The sequence below is a fragment of the Schistocerca cancellata genome, chromosome 9, assembly GCF_023864275.1.
Source record: "Schistocerca cancellata isolate TAMUIC-IGC-003103 chromosome 9, iqSchCanc2.1, whole genome shotgun sequence".
NCBI classification, from domain to species: Eukaryota; Metazoa; Arthropoda; class Insecta; order Orthoptera; family Acrididae; genus Schistocerca; species Schistocerca cancellata.
Window position 1 is genome coordinate 174,706,386 of NC_064634.1, and position 10,359 is coordinate 174,716,744.

The following is a 10,359-nucleotide window of genomic DNA, read 5'->3' on the forward strand; positions in this document are numbered from 1 at the left end:
ATATATTTTCACATTTTTACTTCTCCCATATCCAAATAAAAGAAATAAATGTGTGGCCCAATGCAAAACTGCACAGCTTACCCAAGTAGCATCGTTGAATTAAACGGAAACCTGTGAAACATTGGAGCTGACACGAGAAACGTGTCTACAAACTTGTCCACGTACGGTGACATCTGTTGGGCAAGAGGTGCCTAGACGCAGGTATTGGGAATACAAGCAGGCGACAGCGAGCTGCGGCTAGAAAAATGTGCGACCTGGTTGGCGGTGGTCGGGCCAGCGGGCAGCCGGGCCTTGTACGGAATAGCTGAGCCTGGCACGCTAACCCCAAGGCCGCGCGGCAGAGCTCGGTGCCCTCTAGGAACGAGGGCAGTGACGGGCGGCCGCCGCCTCGCACCGTACTCACACGTACTCCAGCAACCTGCTGTGCTACACACTCACCACAGCACCGCTCACAGCTCTCACCAAATCATCTGCTGCTTGTTGGCTTCGTAATACTGGGATATTTGTGTAAATAAACCCACACGAGACAAGTTGCGAGGCGTGAGGTGTTTGTAACTGCAATCGCTTTTAATGGTTCAAATGGCTCTGAGCACTATGGGACTTAACATCTATGGTCATCAGTCCCCTAGAACTTAGAACTACTTAAACCTAACTAACCTAAGGACATCACACAACACCCAATCATCACGAGGCAGAGAAAATCCCTGACCCCGCCGGGAATCGAACCCGGGAACCCGGGCGCGGGAAGCGAGAATGCTACCGCACGACCACGAGCTGCGGACCAATCGCTTTTAAAAAACTGTTTAAATTAGTAGTAAGAAAGCAGTTGCTGACAGGTGCGAAACTTACCGAAATATCAGTTTAATAAGTCGTGGTATAAAAACACGAATTCTTTACACGAGAATGGAAAAACTGCTAGAAGCCGACCTAGGGGAAGATTAGCTTCGATTTCAGAGAAATGTAGGAATTCGCGAAGCAATACTAATCCTACGGCATCTTGAGAGCTAGATTAGGGAAAGCCAAATCTACGCCGGCCGGTGTGGCCGAGCGGTTCTAGGCGCTACTGTCTGGAACCGCGCGACTGCTACGGTCGCAGGTTCGAATCCTGCCTCGGGAATCGATGTGTGTGATGTCCTTAGGTTAGTTAGGTCTAAGTAGTTGTAAGTTCTATGGGACTGATGACCGCAGAAGTTAAGTCCCATAGTGCTCAGAGCCACCATTCGAGTCAAATCTACGTTTGTAGTATTTGTAGACTTAGAGAAAGATTTTGACAATGCCGACTTCAATACTCCCTTTGAAATTCTGAACATAGCAAGCGTGAATACAGAGAGTGAAAAACTATTTACGACTTGCACAGAAGCCAGACTGCAGTTTTAAGAGTTGAGGGGCATGAAAGGGAAGGAATGGTTGAGGAGGGGGTGAGACAGGGTTGTAGCCTATCCCCGATTTTTACCCAATCTGTACACTGAGCAAGCAGTAAAGGAAACCAACGTAAAGTTAGGAATTAAAGCCAAAGGAGAAGAAATAACAACATTGAGGTTTGCCGATGATATTGTAATTCTGTCAGCTAAGCACTTGGAAGAGAAATTGGACGGAATGGAGAGTGTCTTAAGAAGGAAGACATAAGATGAACGTCAATAAAAGCAGAACAAGGGTGATGGACGATAGTCGAATTAAATCAGGTGATGGCGTGAAAATTAAATTAGGAAACGAGACGTATAAAGCAGTATATGAGTTTTGCTATCTGGGTAACAAAATAATTGATAACGCCCGAAGTAGAGATGGACAGAAAAGGGTTTGCAAAGTAAGAAATTTGCTAATTTCGAGTATAGACTTAAGAATTAGGATGTCTTTTCTGCAGATGTTTGTCTGGAGTGTAGCCATGTATGGAACTGAAACATGAGGATAAACAATTTTGACACAAAGACAACAGAAGCTTTTGAAATGTGGTGCTACAACAGAATACTGAAGATTAGATGGGTACATCACGTAACTGATGAAGAGGTACTGAACAGAAATGAGGAGAAAACAAATTTGTTTTACAACCAGACTAAAAGAAGGGATCGGTCGATGGAACACATTCTCAGTGAGATAAAAATGGTAGAGGAAGACCAAGTACAGTACTGTTGTTGTTATTATCATTACTATTATTATTATGTTATCGTTTAGGATCACCCGTTATTGCGTTACATGACAACCTAGTATTATATAGAATAAAGTCTTACGTCGTCTGTTAACGTAGGAGACCCAACTTCGTAAAGACTGTTTCTACTGAGCTATACCGGATACTCGGAAAATACCTGTTATTGTATATACATGAATAAGGATGATATTAAAAGAGCCAGCACTCACAGTTTTATATGTATTTGAGGTCAGTTCTGCGATCCTTCTTGTCGAAAACTTCAGACATGGAGTTGCAGAATGACATTTGTTGTTTCATGGACCCGAGCAATCGTTTTTCAATGGACAACAAGGAAAGGTGAGAAAGTTCGGTTTGCCATTGTGTATTTCGCGAATAAGTTTCAATTCTCTTCAACGCCTAAAGTGATGTTTCTGCCGAAGAAGTGGTTGAAGGAATCGTCAAAATTAATTTCATTAATTTTGATGATTAATGTGTTCATTCACTGAGAATACAGGGGGTGAGATATTGACCTTGTCTAAATACCGATGGTTCCGGAATTCGTCTGAAGAGAATGTCACAGATAGTTCTGTCCTTAGTCGACGGATTTCGAAATGTCCACTGTAAGAGACCTTAAATTAATAAATGCAGCCTCAGGGAAGGTATCTGTATGTTGTCTTTACTTTTCGTAACTCATAAGCGAAGAAACTCCAAACTATACAAGTCAGCGTAGCTGCCATTTAACTGATGTAAGACAATATCAACAATTTCACAAAACAAAGCACAGCCCGATGTTTCTCTGTCTGTCATGCCAACCCAATGCTTCTTTCTTGGAAGTTCGCTATCGCTTTCTTCTGGCTCTGTTTTAGACCACAAGTCTTCAAATTTACCGCGAAGTTTCCGTAACTTAGTCTTAAACTGGCCAGTTTTCTACAAACGACAGTCGACACCAAAGAGTTTAAAAATGGTTCAAATGGCTCTAAGCACTATGGGACTTAACATCTGAGGTCAACAGTCCCCTAGACTTAGAACTACTTAAACCAAACTAACTTAAGGACAGCACATACATCCAAGCCCGAGGCAGGATTCGAACCTGCGACCGTAGCAGCAGCGAGGTTCCGGACTGAAGCGTCTGGAAACGCTCGGTCACAGCGGCCTGCCCAAAGAGTTTAGTTTGCAGTTTTCTGCAAAGAGCTGCTGACTTGGGAAGTATAAACGAGAAAATATTAAGCAAGAAATTCAAAAATAAAAAATGGTTCAAATGGCTCTGAGCACTACGCGACTTGACTTCTGAGGTCATCAGTCCCCTAGAACTTAGAACTACTTAAACCTAACTAACCTAAGGACATCACACACATCCATGCCCGAGGCAGGATTCGAACCTGCGAGCGTAGCGGTTGCGCGGTTCCAGACTGTAGCGCCTAGAACCGCTCGGCCACTCCGGCCGGCAAGAAATTCAAACTAGACTTCTCAAGTGTCAGGTAAAAGCCTTTGACAAACGATCGCTTTTTGCCGTCCCACCCATAAGGATTATTTTTCACAGACTTGAAATGCTACTGTATTTAAATCTAGAAGTTTTGCTGTAGGCCGTCCCAGTTTGATCGCGTCACTTTTCCCCTCAAAACTAAGTGCTCCAAATGGATGTTTCCACAGACTTTCCAGCACACATTTACAATCAGATACGTTTTTGATGGGTCCACTGCACGTCCATTTTGATTTAGCAGCTCAACATCACCGTTTCCCAGTAACTACTTTAAAACCATTAAAAAGTATGCGTTCACTAAAAGTATAATGAATAAATAATAGTATCTACTAAAACCCTATGAAACGCTAAAATATGAGCGATGATTTATATTTGAACACTTTCAACACTGTAGCGCAAGAAAGAATAACACACATGTCTTTAGAACAGCTAGATAATCGTAGGCGCCACACGACACCAACTGCCTTTAACATCTGGAATCCCTGCCCCTTCTCCAGCGGAAGCGAGAGAGGGGATGGACGTCGCAATGGGATGCGCGCGCACCGTTAATCGCTGTTGCTGGGAAGTTGCGTGAGTGTCGCATGTCGCTGACCAGCCCCTGTGGCCTCCCAGACTGCCTCCTGTCACACTAAGAGTCGTTCAAATGTGTGTGAATTCCTAAGGGACCAAATTGCTGAGGTCATCGGTCCCTGGACTGACACACTTCTTAAACTAACTTATGCTAAGAACAACACACGCACCCATGCCCGAGGGACGACTCGAATCTCTGGCGGAAGGGGCCGCGCAATCCATGACATGGCGTCTCTAACCACGTGGCCACTCCGCGCAGCACTAACTGTCGTAATAACGCGCTATACGATACCTGAAACCTTGTATTTTGTGACAAAATAAATAAAAATACGTGTGTAACCATCAAAACATTAGTTAACAAAGGAAATGAGTATCATAAAACATAGAAAATATAGAGAAAAGAGGCTACAAATCAGTAATAGTAATAACATGATAGATAACGCGATTTTGGGTCTGAAATGGATGAGAAACTGAACAATAGAAACCGTTTTACTGCTTTCAGATGACAGAGTATAAAAATGCGTGGTAGTTGTAAAGCGTCATATACGCTGAAGCGCTAAAGAAACTGATATAAGCATGCGTATTCAAATCCAGAGATATGTAAACAGGCAGATAACGGCGCTGCCAACGGCAACGCCTATATAAGACAACTAGTGTCTGGCGCAATTGTTAAATCGGTTATCGCCGCTGCAATAGCAGGTTATCAACATTTAAGTGAGTTTGAACGTGCTGTAACAGTCGGCGCACGAGCGACAGGACATAGCATCTCCGAGGTAAGACGAAGTGGGTATTTTTCCGTACGGCCATTTTACGAGTGTACTGTGAATATTAGGAAGCCGGTGAAACTTCAAATCTCTGACATCGTTGCAGCCGGAAAAAGATCTTGCAAGAACGGGAACAACGACGACAATCGTTCAGCGTGACAGGAGTGCAACCCTTCCGCAAATTGCTGCAGATTTGGATGCTGGGCCATCAACAAGTGTCAGCGTGCGAACCATTCAAAGAAACATAATCTATATGGGTTTCTGGAGCTGAAGGTCCACTGGTGTGCCCTTGATGACTGCACGACACAAAGCTTATCGCCTCGCCTGGGCCCGTCAAGACTGACATTGGACTGTTGGTGAATGGAAACATGTTACCTGGTCGGATGAGTCTCGTTTCAGATTGTATCGAGCCCATGGACGTGTACGGGTATGGAGACAACCTCAAGAATCCATAGACCCTGCATGTCTGCAGGGGACTGTTCAAGCTGGTAGAAGCTCTGTAATGGTGAGGGACACGTGCAGTTGGAGTGATATGGGACCCCTGATACCTCTAGATATGACTGACAGATGACACTTGCATAAGCATCCCGCATGATCACCTGCAGCCACTCATGTCCATTGTGCATTCCGACGGACTTGGGCAATTCCAGCAGGACAATGCGACACCCCACACGTCCAGAATTGCTACAGAGTGGCTCCAGGAACACTATTCTGAGTTTAAACACTTCCGCTGTTCACCAAACTCACCAGACATGAGGACTTGAGGATATCTGGGATGCCTTGCACCATGCTGTTCAGATGATATCTCCGCCCCCTGTTACTCTTACGGATTTATGAACAGCACGGCTGGATTCATGTTGTCAGATCCCTCTTCATGTTGTCAGATCCCTCCAACACTACTTCAGACATCAGTGGAGTCCATGCCACGCCGTGCTGTGGTACTTCTGCATGCTCGCGGGGCCCCTACACGATATTAGGCAGCTGTACTAGTTCATTTGGTTCTTCAATGTAAGACATGTGTAAAACTTATGTTCTAGACCTAATTTTCGCAGTACCGTGAACACATAATATTTCGTGACTCAGTTACATAACATGTGTCATTAACTATATATACGAAGCCCAACCGTTGAAACTGGACGCCTAACTGCCACTTCTGTGTATACACCAAAAACAACAGATCACGAAGGAATTATGCGAAGGGGACGGAAATCGATAGATGTCACGTATAAGTTCAAAATGGTTCAAATGGCTCTGAGCACTATGGGACTTAACATCTCAGGTCATCAGTCCCCTAGAACTTAGAACTGCTTAAACTAACCTAAGGACATCACATGCATCCATGCCCGAGGCAGGATTCGAACCTGCGACCGTAGCGGCCGCGCGGTTCCAGACTGACGCGCTTATAACCGCTCGGACACCTCGGCCGGCCATGTGTAAGTACAGACAAAGAAATTTCAGATAAATTGGGTGATTTATTAAACAGAAAGAGCTACAAAAAATAAGCAAGTCAATAATACGTTGGTCCTCAATACTGATTCATAGTTTTTGATGCCCTCCTGAGGCGCGTTAGATCCTCAAAATGGCAGTATGGTTGCAAGGTCCTGCTTGAATTGCTCGAAAGGTTTTTAATTAGGAGAGACATCAAGCGACATTACTTGCCAGTGTAAAGGTTTGGCATGCAATAAGACAAGCATTTGAAACTCTCGACGTGCGCACGTGAGCATTATTTTGCTGAAATGTAATCCACGAAGGGCAACAAGACGGGGCGTAGAATCTCGTCGACGTATCTCTGCGCTGTAAGAGTGCCGCAGATGACAACCCAGATCATAACTCCTGAGAGTCGGGGCGTACAGCAGGCGATAGTCAGGTCGTGTGATGGGTGAGAGTCAGGTTGTTATTGCGTCGCTGTCTGACATTTCACAGTAAAACATCTTTGTTACGGTAAAACATGAAGACATGATACATCGCAGTCCTACAGGTGAGGGATCTTCATGCACAGGTACAGTCGTGCTCAAAAGTATCCGAACGACCTGAATTGCATTTCGCCTGATTCGCATGCATCCGGCATAACGCAGCTGTCTAGCAGGTCCTCTAATCGCTCCTTGGTACAGTCGTTTGACTATTGAAAATGGTTCCAACAAGTCAACACTAGAAAACACTGCTCTGTATCGCAATAACTCAAGATGTAAAGTAATACCACGATACTACAAATATCAGGGAACACCTTATCACAGATAAGACTGTCCTTAAGGCTTGTAAGGTCACATTTATTACAACAAATGACACACCTGAAACTTTACCACTCTCATTATTACGTCAGATAGGTAATGCACGTAGTAAGTTCGTCGTATTCATGATTTACTCCTGGAAGTAACATAACGTACTTATTATTTAACACAAAATGACATTAAAAATTTAAGTTATTCACGAGCAGCTAGTTGAGAATATGTATGAACTTCAAATGACACGACGAACCGTCTCGTTCTGCATATGGATTCAAACCCAGGTCATGCAGACTAAGCAAAGATTTCGTGACTGACGGAAACTAACAGTCTTTCCTGATTAGGCATACAGAGAGTGATATACCTCGATTTTAGAAAGAATCAGTTAACAAATATCAACTTTAAATTACATAACGCAGACATTTTTAACGGACGCGAATTCCTGCCCAGCATCTACTGTCCCTGTTAACGAACTACGAGAGATGTAAAATATTGCTTCTTCACAAGTAACTTACTTGAAATGCCGCGAGGTAAAGCTTTGTGTTGGACGGGATTCAAACCCGGAACCTAATCGGATTGATATCGAAGCACAACCAACTGTGACATATCGGATTTTCTCGGCAGTAGCTAGATGTTTTAACTGAAATGACGAGACGAAACATTAATTTTTTCCTTCCCAGGACTCCAACCCGGCACCTATCGCTGGTATATTCTAGAGAAAACGAACGTTACATATGGGTTTGTTGCAACAGCAGCGACATGTGAGCATGTTTGAACTAGAAATAATATGACGAAGAGTTTAGTGCTCACTGGGAATAGAGCCCCACACATATCGTTGTTGACTACACACAAAGAGACGTCAGCTACCGAATTTTTCTCCACCAGCAGCTCGGAATAACATCTTGAACTTACAGTGATCGGGCAAATAGGTGTGTGTCTTACTGGGAGTCAAAAACGTCAAATATCATTAGTGTTGACAACGAATGAAAATACATTAAACATCAAAATTATTATCCACCAGCAGATAGGTGTTCTCATACTAGAGCTTGATAATACGTGACGAAATCCATAGTGCCGGACCAGGATTCGAACCCACTCACGTGCAACGTGTGGAGATGTTGAGGAATCTGCAGTTTTGAACAAATAACAAATTGCAACCGAGCAGTATTGTCACGAAGGGATCAAATTCCGCGTTAAGGGCGCTCTGAGTTGCATCCCCAATTCAGAATCCAATTTATCGACATACGGAAGCTCAAATAAAAGATGGAATAAGCGTCCTGTGAAACCACATAACGTTTGTTTCGTCACTAGAAATAAATAACTAGTATAAGAAAGGTTACTGGTGATAGAGTATCTACATGTCGCCACTCCATTGTGATTCAAACTAACGTCTACTTGGTAGAGAAGGAATATCATTTTTAATGTGAATTTCAGACCACAGTGCCATTATATCTTCTTCACTTGGTGTAGCCAGAAGAGAAAGGAATCTGTCTCTTCCTATATAAAATCTTTGACAGGAGTTGGAATCGAACCCAGACCGCAGGTATATGAACCTATTATCAGTCCAACAGACCACCAAATCCTCTTCTCTGGGACTCATTTTTCTATCATAACGCCGTTGCGCCACAGTGGATGAGAATTCTTACACACAGTCTCCCTGTAGTAATTTGCAGCATGTTCAGTAAATTAATTTACTTGGTTGACCGAATCACCATGAACTAGCAGCCTCGGCTACCCAGTGCATACATTCGACTCTATTTTGTAATCACCAAAATAAAGTCACATAACTGCCACCTTCACAGAACAGCCAACAGTGTAGGATGCAGAAATTTAAATAGGAAGTGTTCCTTTCCACTTGAGCTACTCTATTGCGCTTTCTGTTTGTTAAAAACGTCGTGCAGTGCAAAAGAAACGCTGTAACTCTTTGTCTCTCAGAAGTCTAGACCTGGCCATATGCATTATCTCACAGCGCAGTGGAATGCAGAAGTTCTGGAGGAATTGTTGAGCTCATGGTAAGTGTCGCGCACTGTAGATAAGATGTCGCGAGTTCGAGTACATTCGCTGCTGTCTGCTATAGTTATCAATCTAATGGAACTTTGAACATAATTCCCTTAATTTCTCAACCCAAAATAGTCGCATGTCAAAAAAGAACTAACTTGTGCGACCTTTTTTTCTTTTCAGTTTTAATAGACAGCCAGGCAGCAGATGCATCTCGAAACTTTTGTATTATGTATGGGGAGAGCTCATAGTACCAAATACTTCAGAAAAGTATTTTCTACATTAGCTGTCGTGTGGTAGTGGCACTTTATTCTTCTTAAAACCTTGTTTGACAGCTTTAACTCAGAACAAGTTTTCTACATGATGTAATCAATAAATTGCATGTGCATCGTCGGGCTGTTATAGAGAACATCAGAGAATTCGCATATATCGTTGATGATTAATTTCGCTCTCATGTTTACTATTGTTTCTATAACACTAAAGGAAGCCTTACGAAAATTGTGCACTGTATTATAAGAAATGAAATAAAACTACCCACGATAACCTTTCGACGAAAGTCTGTTTTAATAAAACTGAGTATCTGTACATAAACATGCCTGTATCGACACGAATTAGTAAAATACTACTCACTTAGATTTTGATTGGGTCTGTGTTTAATTGGTGTGCTGTGTCATACTCAAGAGGTATGCAAATGTGGCTTTTCATAAATATAGTTATGTATTTCTAGAAACCCAAAATTTGCTTGTCAGCAGCGAAAAGAGGCGTTACCTGTTGTGTAGCATTGTAAGTTTTTCACCATTGCACTATGAGCCGAAAGTATTTTCTTGCGATTTCCTTATTGATGTTTGATCTGACTGCTTGTAGCTCTTTCACAGAAGGGATAAAAACGTTGTAGTCAGTGACACTGGAACTGCGAACCATCACAGACGCTTTTCCACAGGTCAGCACGTTACCACAGCGCTGGCGTAGAGGTATGTGGCTTAGTTTCCTCTTACGAGGACAACCATAAGTTTACAATCTTTTGTTACACCTCAAGCGATAATAACTGAGATTATTCAATGGAAATAACAGGTAAAATGAAGTGAACTTTGAGGCTTATTTCCGTGCACAGCAGGAAGTAACTCGTCGATCACAGAGTTGTCAAACATACCCTGCCTTGTTGTCAAATCTCAGTTACAATACCAGCAGGAAGAAGACGAACCG